Below are 24900 nucleotides of genomic sequence, written 5' to 3' on the forward strand. Positions count from 1 at the left end.
TAAAAATATTAAATAATAATTTTGTACATGTATATATTTATATTATTAAAAAATTATAATAGAAAATTCATTCGTATGACAAAAATTATCCCATAATATGCAGTAAAATAAATTATTATTATTATTTAACTGCTATTTTGCAATTAATTATAATAATTAATTACTGACTATCAATCTCTCACAATTGACCATTATTACTAAATTAAGAGAGTATTTGACTTAATTTATAAAAATTAGCTTAGCTTGTGCTTATAAGCTAAAATAAACTTATAAGCATTTAAAAATTTAAACAATTATGTGAATGATAAGCAATTAATACGTTGGTTGTGTCACGACCCGACCTATGGGCCAGACCGGCACTAGGACCTGAGCCAGCCTAAAGTCCTCGAGGCCCGTAATAAGCCTAACTATTCCTTAACCCAACTCTAAGGCCCATTTGGGCCCAATTTCAAGAATTCAACCAGACAGAGTCCGGCCATAAAGTGTACCTTTCAACGGGGAGTTTTTGACTCATCTGACCTGTAAACACAATATATAATCAATTGGGGAGCTCAGCTCACCCTCCACATACTCAATGTCATAAAAATAAATGGGAGCTCAGCTCCCTCATCCAGTCTATCAAACAGGCATATAATAATACGTTTACAGGTCCAACATGATAATTATATTACAGACCCAAATCAAATAAATACTTCTAACACATGCGGAAATTCTAGGAGTTAATAAAATTACACAAACATTAATAAACAACCTGCAAAGGAGAAAAGCAGGTTAACCACGACAAAATCCTCCCGTAGCCTGAAAAATAATGAACAGGAGTGAGCGTTTAATTCAGAGAGTAAAATATCAATTTTAATCATAATCTCTATAACTATCTAAAGCTAATGCACCATGTAGAGTGAAATGCAACATCAGCAATATTTTCACATTATAATAGTAAAAAGGTAATTTGGAGTACTCACACACCCAGTAATATCAAATCATAAATATATGGAAGTTGATCCCCTATACAGCTCTCTTTAATCCAACCTGTGCCAGCGAAGAACTCAAGCCGGACTTTCACTTAATAAACCAAATCGGGGTCCCAGCGAAGAACTCAAGCCGTGTCTACCCCGAAGGACCAGGTCCCAGCAAAGATCTCAAGCCGTGTCTACCCGTCCTGTCCATATCCAACACTATACCACACGTACGCCAACGCACGCACACTGCTCCAAATTACTAAAAGCACATTCATGGCAATTTAACAATTGTGAATGCAACATAAATCGTGCCTAGAGTTTAACTACATAGATATATACATATAAGTGATGCATGGGCATGCTTGAACATATAATAATATCGAAATTACAATTAAAATTAATATTTTACTCACAGACTTGACAGCAGTCACTGTGGCGGCTAGGCGGAGGAAGAAGGCAGTCCTGGCTCACCTGACAATTTTATTACAATTTTTAATACAATTGACTCAATGCAAACCAAGAAAAGACCAAATACGTCCTAAGTCGTGCCGAAAATCCAACAGAGTCTCCCCTATACCTAGGACCTACCCAACCTGCAAATGGGTTTAAAACACACTTCTATATCCACCAACTATACACCTACAACTCAATCATATCACACAGCCTCTCCTGGGCCCATCCAAACAGTCATCAATCACAATATGTAAAATTACAGTTAAGTTCTTATAATTGATCCTTTTTGCAAAAACCACCCAAATAAACTCTAAAAATTCTAAAACTTTGCCCTGTGGGCCTTAGCAATATTACTAGGCTAATGCAAAAAGAATCATGATTTTCTGAGCTACCACGAATATTTTATGGATTTTTAATCCTATTTAAGCACTATAAAATTACGAAAAAGCAAGGTTCAGGTTTACCTATGTCGATTCCGAATCCAGCGATACGCTCGGGACGTTTGACAACGGTGGGGTAGCTAAAATCTCGATCTGATTCCAAGACTTTTTTGGTAGCCGATCTGTCTGGCCGGAAATTTACAGACTCGGACAACTATCGAATTTCCGCGAATTAAAGATACTTACACGAAGCCCACAACACGGGGGTTAGTACATAAATTTTACGAAATTTTCTAAGCTCATTTAATGCTCGGAAAAATACTACGAAGTTCCTTGGGACCCATCGAAAAACGATATCGAAAATTTTCAAAATTTATATTGCCGCGAAGCTCTCGATGAGTGGAGCGCTCTGGTACTCTCAGTTTTCTTGTGGGATTTGCGGTTTGCGAGAAATCTAGCCAAAAAGTCAAAATGGGCTAAAACTTCCCAGACAAAAATTGGACAAACCGCTCGTTGGATTTTAGTGTTATTGGTGTTTATGGAAAGCTCTCGAGTTGTAGATGGTGTTTGACACAAGACCCGGCCCAATCGATGGCCGGATCGGCCGGATTTCGACCGGGAAGATGAAGCGGCGCTCTGCATGTCGCGCTGCTTCGCGCGCGATTTCCCGGCGTTCCAGGTGGCAGCCGGCGATGGGGGAAGGCTGGGGTGGCACGCCGGCGAAGTGGGGAGGGCTGGGTGGTGGCTGGCCAGTGAGGAGAGGAGGGAGGAGAGAGAAAATGGGAGAGAGAGAAGGAGAGGTCGGGACGCGCGCGGGGAGAAAGAAAAAGGAAGAAGAAGCCGGTCTGATTCGACCGGTCCGATTTGGTGCGGTTCAATTCGGTCGGTCCGATTCAAGATACAAAATTTTGAATTTTTACTCTGCCTTGGGATCGAAAATGAGCCCCAAAAATTCCGAAAAAATTCTAGAAAACTCAAAAAAACTCATAGACTCCAAATATATTTTTAGTTTTGCTACGTGGTTTTTAAATTAATTTTTAAAAATCATCAAAGTTTATATTTTCATAAAATCGAACTCGATTTCTAAAATCCGAAAAATTTCAAATAATGTTCTAAAATTTAAATAAAATAAAATATTAATATTTATCCATAAAATAATAAATTTAAAAATTAGGGGTGTTACATTATTCCCCCCTTACAGAAAATTCGTCCTCGAATTTTACACAAGGCAGAATAAAGTATAGAATTATACATTAAATAGATAAGGGTACTTGCTACGCATGTCCCGTTCTGACTCCCAGGTGCACTCTTCCACTGACTGGCTCCTCCACAAAACCTTTATCATAGGAATCTGTTTTGATCTTAGCTGCCTCACTTGGTAATCCACTATAGCTACAGGTTGCTCCTCAAACGTCAAGTTTTCTTTTAGCTCTATTACATCCGGTTGTAGCACATGAGAAGGATCAGGAATGTATTTCCTGAGCATGGAGATGTGAAACACCGAATAAACATGAGAAAGGTTGGGTGCTAGCTCCAACCGGTAGGCAACTGCTCCAACTCTATCAATAATCTCAAAAGGTCTAATATACCGAGGTGCCAACTTGTCCTTCTTTCCAAATCTCATGACTCCCTTCATCGGAGAAATCTTCAGGAATACATAGTCGCCTACTGCAAACTCTGCATCCCTCCTTCTGGGGTCTGTATAACTCTTCTGCCTACTGAAAGCTGTTTTCAATCGTTCCCTGATTAAAGAAACTATCTCTGAAGTGTACTGTACTAGGTCTACATCATGCACCTTTATTTCTCCCATTTCCGTCCAACACAGAGGAGACCTACATTTTCTTCCATATAGTGCCTCATAGGGTGCCATCCCTATGCTGGAATGGTAACTGTTGTTGTAGGCAAACTCCACCAAAGCTAGCTGATCATCCCATTGACGTCCAAAATCTAAAACACTCATGCGAAGCATGTCTTCCAGTGTTTGGATTGTCTTTTCGGACTGTCCGTCCGTCTAAGGGTGGAAAGCAATACTAAAGTTCAACTGTGTGCCAAGTGCCTCCTGCAACTTCCTCCAAAACTAAAAAGTGAGCTGGGGCCCTCTATCAGATATTATGGAAGCAGGAACTCCATGCAATCTGACTATTTCTCGAATGTAGAGTCGGGCGTACTGTGCCACAGAATATGTAGTCTTCACAGGCAAGAAGTGAGCTGATTTAGTTAGGCAGTCTACAATTACCCATATCGAATCATATCCTCACGTGGTACGAGGCAACCCAGTCACAAAATCCATAGTAATCATTTCCCACTTCCATTCTGGGATAGGGAGCTCTTGCAACTTCCCTGACGGTCTCTGGTGTTTAAACTTCACCTTCTGACAAGTCAAGCACTTTGATACAAAATCTGCTATGTCTCTCTTCATGCCATTCCACCAATAGCTATCTTTCACATCATGGTACATCTTAGTGAAGCCTGGGTGGACATTGTATAGTGTATAGTGTGCCTCTCGCATGATTTCATTTCTGAGATTGTCCACATCAGGCACACATATCCTAGAACCTTGCACTAGGGCGCCATCATTGGCAAATCCAAACTCACCACCTTCACCCTGCTGTACTCTTTCTATGATCTTCATCAATTGTTAGTCTCTATGCTGGGAAATTGTAACTCTGTCTCACAGGTATGGTCTCATTGAAAAATGAGCCAACAATACCCCCTCATCTGAAAGATCTAGGATTAAACCTTGATCCATCAACTCATGTACTTCCTGAATCAACGGTCTCTTCTCTGCTGAAATGTGCGCCAAGCTGCCAGAAGATTTTCTGCTCAAAGCATCAGCTACTACATTGGCCTTCCCAGGGTGGTACTGGATGGTGCAATCATAGTCGTTCAAAAGCTCCATCCATCTCCTCTATCTCAAGTTTAAATCCCTCTGTTAGAAGATGTACTTCAAACTCTTGTGGTCGGTGTATATCTCGTACACTTCACCATACAGGTAGTGTCTCCAGATTTTTAGTGCAAAGACTATAGATGCCATTTCCAAATCATGGATGGGGTAGTTCTGCTCATGCCTCTTCAGCTGTCTTGAAGCATAAGCCACTACTTTTCCATTCTGCATCAAAACACAACCTAAGCCAACTCTGGAGGCATCACAGTACACGGTATATCCTTCACCACTCATTGGTAGTATCAACACCAGGGCGGTGGTTAGACACTCTTTAAGCTTCTGGAAACTCTCCTCACAGTCATCTGTCCAAATGAATGGAACATTCTTCCGAGTCAACTTAGTTAGGGGAGCTGCTATCCTAGAAAAATTATGCACAAAATGCTTATAGTAGCCAGCTAGGCCCAGAAAACTTTGCACCTCAGTGACTGTTGTAGGCCTAAGCCAATTAGTTACAGCTTTAATTTTCTTGGGATCTACTTGAATACCTTCACTAGAAACCACGTGTCCCATTAATGAGATACTTTTTAGCCAAAATTCACATTTTGAAAATTTGGCATATAGCTGGTGCTCCCTCAAAGTCTACAACACCATCCTCAAGTGCCACACGTGTTCTTCCTCGGTCTAAGAGTATACTGAAATGTCATCTATGAATACGATGACAAAATGGTCTAGGAATGGCCTGAACACCCTGTTCATCAGGTCCATGAAGGCTGCTGGTGCATTAGTGAGTCCAAAAGACATCACCAAGAACTCATAATGACCATATCTTGTCCTGAAGGCTGTTTTAGACACATCCTTATTCCTGATTCTCAACTGATGGTAGCCTGATCGCAAGTCTATCTTGGAAAAGAATCTAGCCCCTTGGAGCTGATCAAACAGATCATCGATCCGAGGAAGTGGATACTTGTTCTTCACAGTCACCTTGTTCGGCTGTCTATAATCAATACACAACCTCAAGGACCCATCTTTCTCTCTCACAAATAGAACAGGAGTGCCCCAGGGTGAAGTGCTCGGACGCATAAAACCCTTGTCCAAAAGCTCCTGTAGTTGCTCCTTTAGCTCTTTCAATTCTGCTGGTGCTATCCTGTAAGGCTGCATTGATATGGGGTTTGTACTCGGCACAACATCAATGCAGAACTCTATTTCCCTTCCTGGTGGCAACCCTGGAAGCTCCTCAGGGAAGACATCTATGAATTCTCTGACAACAGGAACATTTTCCATGTTGACACCTTCTACAGATGTATCTCTTACCAATGCCAAATACCCTTGACATCCATGTCTTAATATTTTTCTAGCACTAATTGCTGACACCAAATTAGTGTCATCATCAAAGCTAAACTCTTCCACACCAGGTATGTGTGGAAGATTACATAATGAGTTGCCAACCAATCCATTCCCAAGATTACATCGAAATCCATTACTGGTAGAGGAACCAAGTCTGCTGGGAGGATCTTTCCATCCACTACTATTGGGCTACCTGGAAAAACCATGTTTACATCTATGTTGTCACTAAGTGGGGTAGCTACAGATAAAGGCATTCTAAAGTTTTAGGGTTTCTACCCAATCTCATGGCAAACACAGGGGAGACAAATGAGTGTGTAGCACCCGGATCTATTAAAACACGAGCCTCATAGGAACAGACTAGAAGAATACCTGCTACAATTGCATTGGAAGCCTGAGCATCCTGGTGGGTCAGGGTGAAAACCTGAGCTTGACCCCTACCTTGGGTGGCAGAACCCTGATACTAACTTCTACCTCCTGATCTGCCTCCAAATCCACGTCCCCCTTGTCCTTGCCCCTGTTGGCCACTGAACTGATTGCCTACCATGCTGGAAGCACCAGGATACAACTGACGAGAAACATTTGCAACAGAACCCTGTGACCCCATCTGTGGCTCGCTGAACACGGGGCATTCCCTAGCAAAGTGACCTGGTTGGCCACACCTGAAGTATACTCCTGAACCCATCATATAAGGTCCTGAATGTCCTCTTCTGTACTGTGCACAAGGTGCAAAGGAAGATCCTGAACCAGACCCAGAACTGTTGTACCCCGAACTATGACCACTGCTAGATCCGTACCCTGGCCTGAACCCTCGAGATTTGTGTCTAAAACCACTCTTCTTGTTCCTACTTCTTCCTTTGTAATTACTCTGGCCACTACTATCCAGAGCACCCATGTGGGGAACACCTGAAGAACCCTCTGCTATATTTTTCTTTGCCCTTTCGCTGTCATCCACAGCATAGCTAATCTCAATCTATTTGGCTCGATCAACCACCACATCAAAAGACTGATCCGACATCATGGCCAGGTTTGCATACCTTCTGTCAAGCCCCTTTAGGAACCTTTTCACCTTCATAGTTTATGTAGCTACTGCTGTAGGGGCATACTTGCTCAATTCCAGAAATTATGTAGCATATTCATCTACAAACCTGCCATTCTATCTTAAGGCCTCAAAGGTCCACTGTTTTTGATTTCTGAAACTTTCTGGTACAAACCAGTTGATGAACAGTTCCACAAACTGAGTCCACGACAAACCCTCCATCCGAGGTAATATGTAGTCATTCATCCATTGTCTAGGCATAGGCCCCATGACATGCTGCATACACTCTATAAGTCTTCTATCAATCAATTGTAATTCTATTCCTGCCTGTCTGCAGGAATCCAAAAACTGATATGCATCGTCTGACATATCATAAGTACCAAGCACCAACTTCTTGAAATTGATTATCTATTTATAAGATTCCTCTCTTAGTGCGGTGGACTGCTGCTGCTGGGGTGGGTGGACCATATACTGTGCCATTATATCGATGGTTCTCTACAACCCAGTTAGAGTAGCTGTCATTGGGTCCATGGGACCCTGTGCCATAAAAGACTGATCCTGAACTGGTGGCAGCTGCTTTTCTACTTGAGCAGCTCTAGGCCTCCTACCCCGCCTCCTCGGGGCAGGTGCCTCATCCAGTGCCAACACCTCGTCAGGCACATCTAGTTCTGGTGCAGTGGCAGCTCTCCTGCTTCTACGCATTTTCCTGAAATTTAGCAGCATTAGCCCACAATATTTAAAACAGCATGTTTCACAGCTCTATAGACTCATATTACACACAATTATATGAAGCAGAAACTAAAAGCAAAGATGATAATGCAAGACGAATGTGGACCCTATTTTCCGCATGTGACTCCTATTAGACTCTTCCCAATACTTTAGACAATTTTTCCCTATGAATCTGGAGCCTAAGCTCTGATACCACATTTGTTATGACCCGACCTATGGGCCGGACCGACACTAGGACCTGGGCCAGCCTAAAGCCCCCGAGGCCCGTAGTAAGCCTAACTATTCCTTAACCCAACTCTAAGGCCCATTTGGGCCTAATTTTAAGAATTCAATCGGACAGAGTCCGGCCATAAAGTGGACCTTTCAACGGGGAGTTTTTGACTCACCGGACCTGTAAACACAATATATAATCAATTGGGGAGCTCAGCTCACCCTCCACATACTCAATGTCATAAAAATAAATGGGCTCAGCTCCCTCATCCAGTCCATCAAACATGCATATAATAATACATTTACAGGTCCAACATGATAATTATATTACAGACCCAAATCAAATAAATACTTCTAACACATGCAAAATTTCTAGGAGTTAATAAAATTACACAAACATTAATAAACAATCTGCGAATGAGAAAAGCAGGTTAACCACAACAAAATCCTCCTGTAGCCTGAAAAATAATGAATAGGAGTGAGTATTCGACTCAAAGAGTAAAATATTAATTTTAACCATAATCTCTATAATTATCTAAAGTTAATGCACCCTGTAGAGTGAAATGCAACATTAGTAATATTTTCACATCATAACAGTAAAAAGGTAATTTGGAGCACTCACACACCCAGTAATATCAAATCATAAATATATGAGAGCTGATCCCCTATACAGCTCTCTTTAATCCAACCTGTGCCAGCGAAGAACTCAAGCCGGACTTTCGCTTAATAAACCAAATCGGGGTCCCAGCAAAGAACTCAAGCAGTGTCTACCCTGAAGGACCGGGTCCCAGCGAAGATCTCAAGCCATGTCTACTCGTCCTGTCCATATCCAACACTATACCACACGCACGCCAATGCACGCACACTGCTCCAAATTACTAAAAACACATCCATGGCACTTTAACAATTGTGAATGCAACAAAAATTGTGCCTAGAGTTTAACTACATAGACATATACATATAAGTGATGTATAGGCATGCTTGAACATATAATAATATCGAAATTACAATTAAAATTAATATTTTACTCACAGACTTGGCAATGATCCTTTGCGTGGTGAGCGGAGGAAGAAGGTGTCGACTCACCACGACAATTTTATTATAATTGTTTAATACAATTAACTCAATACAAACCAAGAAAAGACCAAATACGTCATAAGTCACGCCGAAAATCCGGCAGAGTCTCCCCTATACCTAGGACCTACCCAACCTGCAAATGGGTTTAAAACACACTTCTATATCCACCAACCATACACCTACAACTCAATCATATTACACAGCCCCTCCTGGGCCCATCCAAACAGTCATCAATCACAATATGTAAAATTACAGTTTAGTCCTTATAATTGACCCTTTTTGCAAAAACCACCCAAATAAACTCTAAAAATTCTAAAACTTTGCCCCGCGGGCCTTAGCAATATTACTAGGCTAATGCAAAAAGAATCATAATTTTCTGAGCTACCACAAATATTTTATGGATTTTTAATCCTATTTAAGCACTATAAAATTACGAAAAAGCAAGGTTCGGGTTTACCTATGTCGATTCTGAATCGGGACGCGCTTGGGACGTCTGACAATGGTGAGGTAGCCAAAATCTCGATCTGATTCTAAGACTTTTTCGGTAGCCAGTCTGTCTGGTCGGAAATTCATAGACTCGGACAACTATCGAATTTTTACCCGAATTGAAGATACCTACACAAAGCCCACAACACGGAGGTTAGTACATAAATTTTACGAAATTTTCTAAGCTCATTTAATACTCGAAAAAACACTGTCGCAAGGTGTTTTGCGGTCGCCTGGACGAACACTCACCGAAGTGGGAAAGAGTGAGGAGTCACCACTTTAATTTTGAGGGAAATTAAAGAAAACCATTCGTGAAAATAAATTAAAATGAAACCACTTCAAAAATAGAGATTCTAGGTTCGGGGTCCGTAAACGGGTGGGGAAGGTGTTAGGCACCCCACCTCGTCCCTCAATGGGGGTGAGCAGATTTAACCTTACGTTCTTTATAAATTAGAATCGATAGTTAGGGGGGTTCAAATGGAAATGTTAATCCTTTTGATAAAAAGGAATATTTGATTTTTCACTAATTCGGATTACCCAGATACATAAGTAAATGAGACAACCTTAGTGAATTGGTGTTGTGTTGCGGTTTTCGTTTGTGGGATTACTTTGCATATTTGTTAGAATTCGATTTGAGAATCGGATAAGAACTCTCCTCCTATCTCTTTTAGATTAAAATTTTGATTGGAGATCAGATAAGAACTCTCCTCCGATCTCTTTTAGATATTTATGAGAATTTTTTTAGTGAGAATCGGATAAGAACTCTCCTCCGATCTCTTTTAGATATTTATAAGAATTTTTTTAGTGAGAATCGGATAAGAACTCTCCTCCGATCTCTTTTAAATATTTATTAAAATTTTGGATTGAGAATCGGATAAGAACTCTCCTCCGACCTCTTTTGAATATTTATTAGAATTTTGGATTGAGAATCGGATAAGAACTCTCCTCCGATCTCTTTTAGATATTTATTAGAATTTTGGATTGAGAATCGGATAAGAACTCTCCTCCGACCTCTTTTGAATATTTATTAGAATTTTGGATTGAGAATCGGATAAGAACTCTCCTCCGATCTCTTTTAGATATTTATTAGAATTTTGGATTGAGAATCGGATAAGAACTCTCCTCCGATCTCTTTTAGATATTTATTAGAATTTTGGATTGAGAATCGGATAAGAACTCTCCTCTGATCTCTTTTAGATATTTATTAAAATTTTTGGTTGAGAATCGGATAAGAACTCTCCTCCGATCTCTTTTACTTGAATGGGAGTCGGATAAGGATTTTTCCGATCTCTTAAAATTTAATTACAGCTACACATCATAAGAGCCTAAAATTAAGGGTTTTGGCATCCGACGATGCCGGGGACCCGAATGAGGCTTCTTTTAACTCATTAGTACCTCATGACTAGATAGGGGACATCAGACTGAATTTGATCGACCTCCTATGTGATCACCTTACTAATACCTTCCGGCAGGCAATATTTGCTCTATTTCATTTGCTAATCTGAAATTCAATTTTATTCCGATACTCCACCTTACCTAGTCATCCTCTCGAGCTAGTCTAGTGGTTCGACTTCATAACTCTTTGATTTATTATCCGAACGTTTATAAAAAAACTCTTATGTTAAGATACTGCTACCAACATTTTATCAGACTACCGATACGTTACCCGTAACCCGAACACCCGCGTTGGGAGATAAATAAAGATCAAGAATAAATGAATAACATGAACTATTGTATCAAGAGATAAACTCATGAGAATAACTACCTATGTAGGACCTTCTAACATAAGACAAACTTTAACGAAAATTACGTGCATAAATAAAAAGAAAATAAAGATGAACACTAGATAAGGCAATGGTTCAAACACTCACCTGCAGGGAGTTGAACCTATTGAACTAACTATGGAGTAACGAATGTTGCAGAGTTTCGGGCTAACAGTCTGGGGACTAATGCTTGCCTTGACGAATGCCTAGTTAGCATATAATCGAACCGGAATGATAATGAATGAGATTGAACCCAGAAAATAAAAGTGGATATAAAGGTGGTGAAAACAGAACTGAAACTTTAAAAAAAGGGTATCACAGAGCGATGAACAAGCTGAAAATCAGGAGTTCCAGTGTCTAACACTTCTTTAGAGAAAATACTTGAGAAAACTGGTTTCTAAAGTCTTTCTAGCTTAAAAATAGCAGAGTAGCGAAACTGAATTAATTTCTAGAGCTTTTCCACTATAACTACCACCCTTTTCTTTTTTCGTTTCCCTTGAACAATTTTTATGCAGGTATTTATAGGGACCGGGTGCTCCCCATGAAGGGTCAAGATTTATTTTGAGGGAGATGGAAGGTTTGCATTTTGAAGGACATGATCTGACGCTTGGGAATTAAAGAGAATCAGAATGAACGGCTGAGATCTTTTTCATAAATTTTTATCCTTTTTCTCTTCTAATCTGACGGCATTCCACCCACAGACAGATGACCAGTCTGAGAGAGTAATTCAGATCTTGGAGGACATTCTACGGGCTTGTGTGATTGAATTTGAGGGCAGTTGGGACACACACTTGCCTTTGATTGAGTTTGCTTACAACAACAGCTACCAATCAAGCATTGGGATGCCTCCATATGAAGCTTTGTATGGCAGAAAATGTAGAACCCCGTTGTGTTGGGATGACGTGGGTGAAAGAAAGATGATTAGACCCGAAATTGTTCAGCAAACTGAGGAGAAGATCAGAGTGATCAAAGATCGACTTAAGACTGCATCAGACCATCAGAAGTCCTACATTGATTTGAAAAGAAGAGATATTGAATATGTAGTGGGTGAGAAAGTTTTCCTCAAAGTTTCTCCTTGGAAGAGAATTATGAGATTCGGCAGAAAGGGGAAACTGAGTCCTCGTTTCATTGGGCCATATGAGGTTCTGGAAAGAGTGAGTCCTTTGGCATATCGGTTGGCACTACCTCCAGAGTTGGAGAAGATACATAATGTTTTCCATGTGTCTATGTTGAGGAGGTACCGATCAGACCCATCTCATGTACTACCAGTAGAGGAAATTGAAGTGAATCCAGACCTCACATATGAAGAAGAACCCATAGGGATTCTGGCTTATGAGGTGAAGCGACTCTGGAACAAGCGGTACCGTTGGTGAAAGTGCTGTGGAACCATCATTCGGGCCAGGAGGCTACTTGGGAACGAGAGGAGGATATGAGGAGACAGCACCCACAGCTGTTCAGAGATTGATACTAGGTAAAATTTTGAGACAAAATTTATTTTAAGGGGGGGAGAATTGTAACACCCCATTTGTATAGCCTGGTATATTTCATTATTCCGGTGACCGGTGTCGGTCCGGACAATTAAGGGGATTAGAACCATACTTAAGACAACTGGAGAAGCCATAAATACAAATAATTAGTAATGTCCAATTAGTTAAGTATAAACAAGAAAAACAGAACAGAAGAAGTTAAACGAGCCGAGAGTCACAGCGATGGGTGACCTTCTCGGGAACGAATGTGAAGTCAATTTAAACCCAAATTTCGAACCGTAAAATATGACGTTGCGGTCTTTAGGACCCTTATAAACACAATGGAAAAGAGAAAATCACGAAAAAGATCTGTTAAGCCAGTCAAATAATTAGGTCAGGGAGCCGGAAGAAATATGAAATTAATTGCAAACTGGGATGAACCGGCGAGGGGCAATTTGGTCAATTGACCCCGAGAGCTGACTCCTGACCTAACTGTCAAATAAAATCGGAAAAAAAAAATTTCGAAATCGAAAATTAAATTAAAGAACTAATAGAAAAAAAAAAGAAAAAAGAATGAAAATGAAAAAGGTGTAGAGAAATGACATCATGCATGACATCATGCATGATGCCATAAATCCCATAATTAATAATTTGATTAAATGGATTTTTGGGTCTTCCATAAGACAAAAGACATAAAGAAGGAAAAGAAAAAAAAAAATAAAACACAAAGTCTTCTTCTTCAAAACGTCACTTTCCCTCTCCCTCATATCTCCATAGTTAAACCTCCATTAAAGCTTGTCTTCAAGCTTTGAAACCCTTACCAAATCCCAACTTCTTCCATAATCACTCCATAAAACCTTATTCCCTTCCCTTGAGAAAGAAATTTAACAAGAAAGAAAGAATAAAAGAGGAGAAAAATTGAAGATTGGATATCAAAGTTGAGGTAAGCACATCAAATTGAAAGTTTGAGATTAATTGTTGTGTTTTTAGCTTGAATAACTTAGAAAAATGCTTAAAATGAAATAAAAATTTGTTGAGGGACCATGAATGATTTTCAGCCAGCATGTATATGGGAGTATATTTGCATGGTTTGATGGATTTAATTGGGTATATAAACCTTAGTTAGTTGAATGACTATGGTTAGAGGCATGGAATCAAGTAAATGCATGAGGTTAGTGAATTAGGGTTTGGACATTAGGGTTTAGAGACAAAAAATGTGAAAAACTTGTAAATGGTGTCTTTGACCTAATGTAAAGTGAAAAATGGTCATTTGTGACCAAGTGAGGTGTGTTAGAAGTGTTGAAATTAAAAGCCAATTCGGATTGGATAAGGTCATGTGCTGGCAGCATGACCAAAATTTCTTTTGAGGGACCAAAAATGAAATTTTACAAGTCCAATGGATATGGGACCAATTGGGGATGAAAATAGGCACTAAATGACACAATTTTCATTTCGGAAGCCTGCCCAAAAAGTGACTAAAACCTAGTGAACAAAGTGACCGAAGTTGAGAAATCGCAGCCTGCCCTGCACAAACTGACCAAATAAACAGTATTTGTTCATTTGGTCATAACTCTAGCTAGTCAGGTCAAAATGACCTGAAATTTTACCATTGGTTAGATGAGATATAGACCTAAAACTTTCATGAGAACACCAACCCAAATTATGCCATTAACCCAATCAAATTATTGAGCAAAGTTGGTGACCTGAATCTGTAGAACTGCAGATTGCCATATGAACAATAAAGTTTCAATGGCTATAACTCTCTCTAGAAAACTCCGATTTAGGTGATTCTTGAACCGATGGAAACCTAAGGCATAGGAGAACATTTCATATGAAGAAAATTAGACCAAATTATGGACCTAACTTGATCAAATTGCTAAACGAAGTTGGAATCAATAATCTGCTAGAATAAAATTCTGCAGCATGAATAGTAAACATAATTTGCTTATAACTTGAGCTACAAAACTCTAATTGGGGTGATTCAAAAAGGAGAATAAACTTAAGACAATAAGAAACATTTTCTATGAAGAAATTTTTGCCAAATTCTAATAGTAAACTGACCAATGAAACAGTACAATTAGGGATACCAAAACTAAAAATTTGGCAATTTTGCCTAAAAGACCTAAGTTTTGAAAAAATGACCAAAACCAACAAGTTTGGTGATCAAAATGTGGTATGTGAGTGAAGTTGGAATTTCCATACCTATTAAGCCTTAGAAAGTCAACAATTTGACTTGAATAGTGCATTGAATAGTAACCTGAAATACAAAATTTCAAGAACGTCGAATTTAGCACGTTAGAGCTAAGTAAAAGTGAAGTTAAATTTATTTTTGGATTTATGTTAAGTTATGGTACTGAAACACTATAAAAATTGTGTGTTTCAGTTGAAAAGAATACTGGAAAAGAATCCGAGGAACCGATTCAAGGCCAAGAGGCGACTCGCTTGAGGTTTGTGCACAACATTACTATGCTTTAAAATTCATTAATAAAGTGAATGAAATATGTATTTTACATTTGCTTTGAATTGTTGAAAATTTATTTGTGACATTAGTTATGATGTTTTGACTTAAATTGTTGAAAGTTATTGTGTATATTTGAAATGACAATGTTTAGCAAATTGTTAAGATAAGTTTTGAAACCACAGTGTCATGATCATATATTTGAACACCTCACTAGCACGACTAGTGGGGGTAATTAGTTTCGAATTTTGATTCTTTCTCTGGAGAAGTGTTGAGGTGTGCCAGTAGAAGAGGATGTGAATGGATATCCATATATTTGAGCTAGCTAGCCTTATGATGTGATTTCTCTTTAGCCTCTGGCTATTGAGATTCTATTTGTTTCGAATGGCATGATCTAACTGTGGGTTTTATGAAATGTGTTTTGATACTTTGAAATAAACTTGGTTTGCATTAAAATTTCATAATTCATGTTTTGTGTTTAATGCTCATGTTTAGTCAAATTTTTGAATAAATGTGATTTAATTTTTGCATAAAGATTATTTTAGTATGTTGTGCACCACTGAGTCCTAGTACTCAGTGATAACTTCTATTGCTGTCGCAGATACAGAGACTAGAGGAGCAGCAGACTGAGCTGCTGAGGTGTGAGGAGCTATCAGCTTAAAGTCTTCGGGTATAATTTGTACACTAACTGTAAATATTTCTTTTGATGTATATATTGCACATAAATGTATGGACATGTAAAAATGGGTCTTGAGCAGTTTGTATAAAAATTGTATTAAGTTGTAATATATATTGTAGTTTGAAATTCTCTTAATATAAATTTTATAATGATGTATCTAAATTGTTTTGTTTCTAATGAAATATGAATGGAACTATTTTATTTAACTTGAATGAAATGGATTGCTAGTATTTTGATGATCATTGGATAGTGGATTTGAAATTTGAAAGTTGATAAATGTGTTGAGAAATTGATTGAGATTGAGTATGAAATTGAAGCAGTTGTTGAGAAAAATTTTTAGAAGTGCTTTTTACAGGTATTTGAAGAACTGGTTTCTCAAAATATAGACAGAACTCTGTCAAAATTTTTATAAAATTTGCGAAAAAATAAAATGGGCCAAAATTTCCAACTAGCTTTCCACTTAATTACATGTTTTAAATACTTATTAGAAATGCTCACCACTTATCAAAAATAAGAAAATTGTTTTAAAATCTCTTGTAGGGTACTTAATGAGTTATCGGTAGGTGAAGTTCGGCAGTTCATTAGGTATTCTACGGGATCATGTTATGCCTTACAGAGGGGTAAGGTGTGACATGTTTTAGTGGTATCAGAGCAAATTTTTGAAGTATGTTTTAACCTATGAATTTGTGTCTTTTCTTTGTTAAGTACAACTGCTCAATGTCCATAATTGTTACATACAGTGCATTACATTATGAATATGAACTAACGGGGGGAAATCTCCATCTGTTATTTGTTCAGGAGATACCCTAACTTCAGATTAAAATGGAAGAAGGGGATCGCTCAGTTGAGCAGTCTGTTGAAGCTGAGGCATAAGGGGAAGCCCCAGCTTTACTGAATGTTAGTGGGTCAGCAGCACCAGCCCCACAAATGCCGCAGTTCCCTGCACAGTTCGCACAGCAGATGGCTGCGATGTTTCAACAAATGGCTAGGGGTATACCTGTTCAAACTCCACCACAACCACCTGTGGCACAACCACTGCCTCCAGCCAGACAGTATGACAAGTTATTGAAGTATGGGGCTGTAGAATTCAAGGGTACAGTGGACCCTTTGGAGGCAGAGCAATGGCTTGAAAGAATGGATAGAGTATTTAAGAAGCTGCACTACCAAGATGAACTGAAGTTTGAATACTCTGTGTCGCTACTGTAAGGGGATGCATATGATTGGTGGAAGACCATCCCCCAAATTAGTCGAACCACCAAGCTGACACAGGATGACTTCATCAGAGAGTTCAGACAGAAATACATCCCAGATGCATATGTTGATAAGAAACTGCAAGAATTTTTGAGTTTGAAACAAGGAAATCGATCAGTGGCAGAGTATGAGAGGGAGTTCTCCCGCCTGAGTCATTATGCTGGGAGTCTCCTTACTACTAGCTAGGCAAGATGCAAGAGATTTGAGACGGGTTTGAAGCCTAGTATAAGGATGCAAGTTGTGGGATTTCGACACAGCAACTTCTCAGAGCTTATGTCTCAAGCACTTGAACTGGAGAGAATTGAATCAGAAGCAACCCCAGTGAAAGAAAAATCAGAAAAAGCTGAGAAATCAGAAAAAGACAAGGGAGAAAAATCAGTTGAACAGAGTTATGGTGCTACCTCTGGAAAGAGAAAGAAGTTTAGTGGACCCAGCAGGGGTCGAGGTGGAAGATTTGGTAGGGGCCGATTCTCCGGACAGAGACCCCCTAGGTCTGGTCAGTAGTCGAGCAGGGGTTCACATTCTTCCTGCCCCTGTGAGACTTGTGGCAAGATTCATGGGGGGAATGCTATTGGGGCACTCGAGCCTGTTTTAACTGCGGAGGCAAGGGCCATATAGCTAAAGACTGTACTAGTGCTCCGAGATATGGTCCAGCTCCTACTACTGCCGAGGGATCTATTCAGAGTCCTGCTCCCAGAGGTTCACAGTCAGTTGGTAGAGGAAGAGGTAGAGGTAGAGGTACCGCCTGATCGAGGCACGATTGGTCGATCGGACAAGGAAGTGCTTCAGTCAGGGTTTATTCAATGAGACAACGAGAAGAGGCTGAGACTTCCAATGTGGTAGCAGGTACATTCTCTATCTCTGATAAAGAAGTATTTATATTGTTTGATCCGGGTTCAACCCATTCATATGTTAGTGCTAGTATAGTCAGTTCACTTGCTGTTCCATGTGTGCAAATGGGTTTTGAAGTGCTAGTAACTAGTCTATTAGGACAAGAGGTTCGGGTCAACAGAAATTATAGAGACTGTCCTTTGGTGATCCAAGGACATGTTTTCCTGTCAAACTTGATTGAAATGCCCTTCAGAGAGTATGATATCATCTTGGGGATGGATTGGTTAGCCAGGCATCACGCTATGATTGGATCAGAATCAAGATACACTTTTGGTCTCCTCATGCGGTGATGTGGTAATACACGGGGAGAGGCATTTACTGCCATCAAACATCATTTTGGCTGCACTAGCCAGAAGAATGATCAGAAAGGGGTGTAAAGCATACTTAGCACATGTGATAGACACCCAAGTGGGGAGTCTAGCACTAAGGGACATCCCTACGGTATGTGATTTTCCGGATGTATTTCCTGATGAATTGCCAGGATTACCTCCAGAAAGAGAGGTGCAGTTTGAGATTGATGTTATGCCTGGTGTGGACCCAATCTCCATAACGCCATATAGAATGGCATCTGCAGAATTAAAAGAGTTGAAAGGACAGTTGCAAGAGTTGCTTGATGAGGGCTTCATCCGCCCTAGTGTGTCACCTTGGGGAGCGCCAGTATTGTTTGTAAAGAAGAAGGATGGCACTCTCCGCTTGTGTATTGATTATCGACAGTTGAATAAGGTAATAATAAATAATAGATATCCATTGCCCCGCATTGATGACTTTTTTGATCAGTTGAGGGGTGCAGCTGTGTTCTCCAAAATTGACCTGAGATCAGGTTATTATCAGCTGAAGGTACAAGAGCAGAGTATTCCTAAAACTGCCTTCAAAACCTGTTATGGCCATTATGAGTTCTTGGTCATGCCATTTGGGTTAACTAATGCTCCGGCTGCTTTTATGGATCTGATGAACACTATCTTCAGACCATACCTCGACCAGTTTGTTGTGGTATTCATTGATGATATATTGGTCTATTCGAGGAATGCAGAAGAGCATGATAGACATCTGCGGATTGTACTGCAGACTTTGAGGGAGAAACAACTATATGCCAAATTGTCGAAGTGTGAATTTTGCCTGAAGGAGATATCTTTCTTGGGGCATATAGTATTAGAAGAGGGCATTAAGATAGATCCCAGTAAGATTGAAGCTGTCCTTAATTGGAGGCCACCCAGAAATGTCACAGAAATTCGCAGTTTTCTGGGTTTAGCTGGATACTACCGTAGATTTGTGAAGGGATTCTCCATGTTGGCATCTCCATTGACTAAGCTGCTTAGAAAAGATGTGAAATTTCAGTGGACGGATAAATGCCAACAGAGTTTTGATGAATTGAAGAAATGTTTGACTGAAGCTCCAGTCCTGACTTTACCTACTCCGAGTAAAGAATATACAGTTTATAGTGATGCTTCTCATAATGGGTTAGGCTGTGTACTGATGCAAGATCGAAATGTCATTGCCTATGCATCACGCCAGCTAAAACCGCATGAGAGGAATTATCCAACACATGACTTGGAGCTTGCAGCCATTGTGTTCGCTCTTAAGATCTGGAGACATTATTTGTATGGGGAAAAGTGTTACATCTACACAGATCATAAGAGTTTGAAGTATTTGGGCACCCAGAAAGAGTTGAATTTGAGACAGAGGAGATGGTTAGAGTTAATAAAAGACTATGATTGTCTGATAGACTATCAGCTAGGGAAAGCTAATGTGGTGGCTGATGCCTTAAGTCGCAAGACTATGGCAAGTCTACGGCAAGTCTACGGGTTATTCCTTTGTGTTTGGTACATGAGTTGAGATCATTGCATGCCAGCTTAGAGATTAATGATGATGGGCAGACAGCAGTTGCATGGCATGTACAGTCAGTGTTAATTGATCAGATTAGAATGGTCGCCGTAATGATCGAAGTATCGTGTCGATGGAAGAAGTCCGACAGGGCAAGAAACCAGAATTCTCAATCAGAGATGATGGTCTATTGCTACACCAAGGCAGAATGTGTGTTCCTAATGATGTTAATTTGAGGCAGATCATTTTGAAGGAAGCACATGAGTCTCCTTTTGCCATGCACCCTGGTGGCACAAAAATGTATAGGGGGCTAAAGGAGCATTACTGATGGATGGGTATGAAAAGAGATGTGGCAGAGTTTGTATCCAAATGCCTAACTTGTCAGCAAATAAAGGCAGAGCATCAAGTAACCACTGGGTTGTTACATCCACTACCAGTACCAGAATGGAAATGGGGAAGAATAACAATGGATTTTGTGATGGGACTTCCGAGGACACAGAAAAGTCATGATGCAGTAAGGGTCATTGTCGACAGACTAACTAAGTCTGTTCATTTTCTACCAGTCCAGATGGACTACAGTTTAGAAAGATTGGCCAAGTTATACATCGATGAGATTGAGAGACTGCATGGAGTGCCATTATCCATCGTGTCAGACAGAGATCCTAGGTTCACTTCTAGATTCTGGGGTAGTCTTCAGAGAGCCCTAGGAACTAGATTGAACTTCAAGACATCCCACCCACGCAGCGGATGGCGATGCGAGAGGGTAATTCAGATCTTGGAGGACATTCTACGGGCTTGTGTGATTGAATTTGAGGGCAGTTGGGACACACACTTGCCTTTGATTGAGTTTGCTTACAACAACAGCTACCAATCAAGCATTGGGATGCCTCCATATGAAGCTTTGTATGGCAGAAAATGTAGAACCCCGTTGTGTTGGGATGACGTGGGTGAAAGAAAGATGATTGGACCCAAAATTATTCAGCAAACTGAGGAGAAGATCAGAGTGATCAAAGATCGACTTAAGACTGCATCAGACCGTCAGAAGTCCTACATTGATTTGAAAAGAAGAGATATTGAATATGCAGTGGGTGAGAAAGTTTTCCTCAAAGTTTCTCCTTGGAAGAGAATTATGAGATTTAGCAGAAAGGGGAAACTGAGTCCTCGTTTCATTGGGCCATATGAGGTTCTGGAAAGAGTGGGTCCTTTGGCATATCGGTTGGCACTACCTCCAGAGTTGGAGAAGATACATAATGTTTTCCATGTGTCTATGTTGAGGAGGTACCGATCAGACCCATCTCATGTACTACCAGTAGAGGAAATTGAAGTGAATCCAGACCTCACATATGAAGAAGAACCCATAGGGATTCTGGCTTATGAGGTGAAGCAGCTACGGAACAAGCAGATACCGTTGGTGAAAGTGCTGTGGAACCATCATTCGGGCCAGGAGGCTACTTGGGAACGAGAGGAGGATATGAGGAGACAGCACCCACAGCTGTTCAGAGATTGATACCAAGTAAAATTTCGAGACGAAATTTATTTTAAAGGGGGGGAGAATTGTAACACCCCATTTGTATAGCCTGGTATATTTCATTATTCCGGTGACTGGTGTCGGTCCGGACAATTAAGGGGATTAGAACCATACTTAAGACAACTGGTAAGCCATAAACACAAATAATTAGTAATGTCCAATTAGTTAAGTATAAACAAGAAAAACGAGCGAAGAAGTTAAAGCAGTAGAGAGTCATAGCGATGGGTGACCTTCTGAACGAGCATCGTGAAGTCGATTTAAACCCAAATTTCGAATCAGAAATGTGACGTGCGGTCTTTAGGACCCTTATAAACACAATGGAAAAGAAAATCACGAAAAGATCATTAAGCCGGTCAAATAATTAGGTCGTGAGCGGAAGAAATATGAAATTAATTGCAAGCTATCGATGAACCGTGAGAAGGCAATTTGGTCAATTGACCCAGAGTGACTCGACCTAATCACAAATAAAATCGGAGAAAAGAAAATTTCGGAATCGAAAATTAAATTAAAGAACTAATAGAAAAAAAAAAGAAAAAAAAAAAGAAAAAAGAAGGAAAATGAAAAAGGTGTAGGGAAATGACATCATGCATGACATCATGCATGATGCCATAAATCCCATAATTAATAATTTGATTAAATGGATTTTTGGGTCTTCCATAAGACAAAAGACATAAAGAAGGAAAAGAAAAAAAAATAAAACACAAAGTCGTCTTCTTCAAAACATCACTTTCCCTCTCCCTCATATCTCCATAGTTAAACCTCCATTAAAGCTTGTCTTCAAGCTTTGAAACCCTTACCAAATCCCAACTTCTTCCATAATCACTCCATAAAACCTTATTCCCTTCCCTTGAGAAAGAAATTTAACAAGAAAGAAAGAAGAAAAGAGGAGAAAAATTGAAGATTGGATATCAAAGTTGAGGTAAGCACATCAAATTGAAAGTTTGAGATTAATTGTTGTGTTTTTAGCTTGAATAACTTAGAAAAATGCTTAAAATGAAATAAAACTTTGTTGAGGGACCATGAATGATTTTCAGCCAGCATGTATATGGGAGTATATTTGCATGGTTTGATGGATTTAATTGGGTATATAAACCTTAGTTAGTTGAATGACTATGGTTAGAGGCATGGAATCAAGTAAATGCATGAGGTTAGTGAATTAGGGTTTGGACATTAGGGTTTAGAGACAAAAAATGTGAAAAACTTGTAAATGGTGTCTTTGACCTAATGTGAAGTGAAAAATGGTCATTTGTGACCAAGTGAGGTGTGTTAGAAGTGTTGGAATTAAAAGCCAATTCGGATTGGATAAGGTCATGTGTCTTGTGAGATGACCAAAATTTCCTTTGAGGGACCAAAAATGAAATTTTACAAGTCTAATGGATATGGGACCAATTGGGGATGAAAATAGGCACTAAATGACACAATTTTCATTTCGGAAGCCTGCTCAAAAAGTGACTAAAACCTAGTGAACAAAGTGACCGAAGTTGAGAAATCGCAGGCTGCCCTGCACAAACTGACCAAATAAACAGTGTTTGTTCATTTGGTCATAACTCGAGCTAGGCAGGTCAAAATGACCTGAAATTTTACCAGTGGTTAGATGAGATATAGACCTAAAACTTTCATGAAGAACACCAACCCAAATTATGCCATTAACCCAATCAAATTATTGAGCAAATTTAGTGACCTGAATCTGCAGAACTGCAGATTGCCATATGAACAGTAAAGTTTCAATGTCTATAACTCTCTCTAGAAAACTCCGATTTAGGTGATTCTTGAACCGATGGAAACCTAAGGCATAGGATAACATTTCATATGAAGAAAATTAGACCAAATTATGGACCTAACTTGATCAAATTGCTGAACGAAGTTGGAATCAATAATCTGCCAGAATAAAATTATGCAGCATGAATAGTAAACATAATTTGCTTATAACTTGAGCTACAAAACTCTAATTGGGGTGATTTAAAAAGGACAATAAACTTAAGACAATAAAGAACATTTTCTATGAAGAAAGTTTTGCCAAATTCCAACAGTAAACTGACCAATGAAATAGTACAATTAGGGACACCAAAACTGAAAATTTGGCAATTTTGCCTAAAAGACCTAAGTTTTGAAAAAATGACCAAAACCGATAAGTTTGGTGATCAAAATGTGGTATGAGAGTGAAGTTGGAGTTTCCATACCTATTAAGCCTTAGAAAGTCAACAATTTCACTTGAATAGTGCATTAAATAGTAACCCGAAATACAAAATTTCAAGAACGTCGAATTTAGCACGTTAGAGCTAAGTAAAAGTGAAGTTAAATTTATTTTTGGATTTATGTTAAGTTATGGTACTAAAACACTGTAAAAATTGTGTGTTTCAGTTGAAAAGAATACTGGGAAAGAATCCGAGGAACCGAGTCAAGGCCAAGAGGCGACTCGCTTGAGGTTTGTGCACAACATTACTATGCTTTAAAATTCATTGATAAAGTGAATGAAATATGTATTTTACATTTGCTTTGAATTGTTGAAAATTTATTTGTGACATTAGTTATGATGTTTTGACTTAAATTGTTGAAAGTTATTGTATATATTTGAAATGACAATGTTTAGCAAATTGTTAAGATAAGTTTTGAAATCACAGTGTCATGACCATATATTTGAACACCTCACTAGCACGACTAGTGGGGGTAATTAGTTTTGAATTTTGATTCCTTCTCTGGAGAAGTGTTGAGGTGTGCCAGTAGAAGAGGATGTGAATGGATATCCATATATTTGAGCTAGCTAGCCTTATGATGTGATTTCTCTTTAGCCTCTGGCTATTGAGATTCTATTTGTTTCGAATGGCATGATCTAACTGTGGGTTTTATGAAATGTGTTTTGATACTTTGAAATAAACTTGGTTTGCATTAAAATTTCATAATTCATGTTTTGTGTTTAATGCTCATGTTTAGTCAAATTTTTGAATAAATGTGATTTAAGTTTTGCATAAAGATTATTTTAGTATGTTGTGCACCACTGAGTCCTAGTACTCAGCGATAGCTTCTATTGCTGTCACAGATATAGAGACTAGAGAAGCAGCAAACTGAGCTGCTGAGGTGTGAGGAGCTATCAGCTTAAAGTCTTCGGGTATAATTTATACCATAACTATAAATATTTCTTTTGATGTATATATTGCACATAAATGTATGGACATGTAAAAATGAGTCTTGAGCAGTTTGTATAAAAATTGTATAAAGTTGTAATATATATTGTAGTTTGAAATTCTCTTAATGTAAATTTTGTAATGATGTATCTAAATTATTTTGTTTCTAATGAAATATGAATGGAACTATTTTATTTAACTTGAATGAAATGGATTGCTAGTATTTTGATGATCATTCATAGTGGATTTGAAATTTGAAAGTTGATAAATGTGTTGAGAAATTGATTGAGATTGAGTATGAAATTGAAACAGTTGTTGAGAAAAATTTTTAGAAGTGCTTTTTACAGGTATTTGAAGAACTGG

At 39.1% G+C, this 24900-nt stretch overlaps 1 protein-coding gene across 2 annotated transcripts in view; it reads left to right on the top strand.

Annotated features, from left to right (window-relative positions):
- Positions 1 to 23828, top strand: part of LOC110663222 (uncharacterized) — an 83070-nt gene extending 59242 nt beyond the window's left edge. Inside the window, exon 3 of one of the 2 annotated variants that reach the window (XM_058149876.1) lies at positions 23777 to 23828. The gene's annotated coding sequence lies outside the window, so the exon portion shown is untranslated. Of the gene's footprint in view, positions 1 to 15170; positions 15184 to 23776 lie in introns of those variants that run through there. The other variant, XM_058149878.1, reaches the window with a different exon arrangement.
- Positions 23829 to 24900: the final 1072 nt, after the last annotated feature.

This window comes from Hevea brasiliensis, chromosome 7 (genome assembly GCF_030052815.1).
Source record: "Hevea brasiliensis isolate MT/VB/25A 57/8 chromosome 7, ASM3005281v1, whole genome shotgun sequence".
Taxonomy (NCBI): Eukaryota; Viridiplantae; Streptophyta; class Magnoliopsida; order Malpighiales; family Euphorbiaceae; genus Hevea; species Hevea brasiliensis.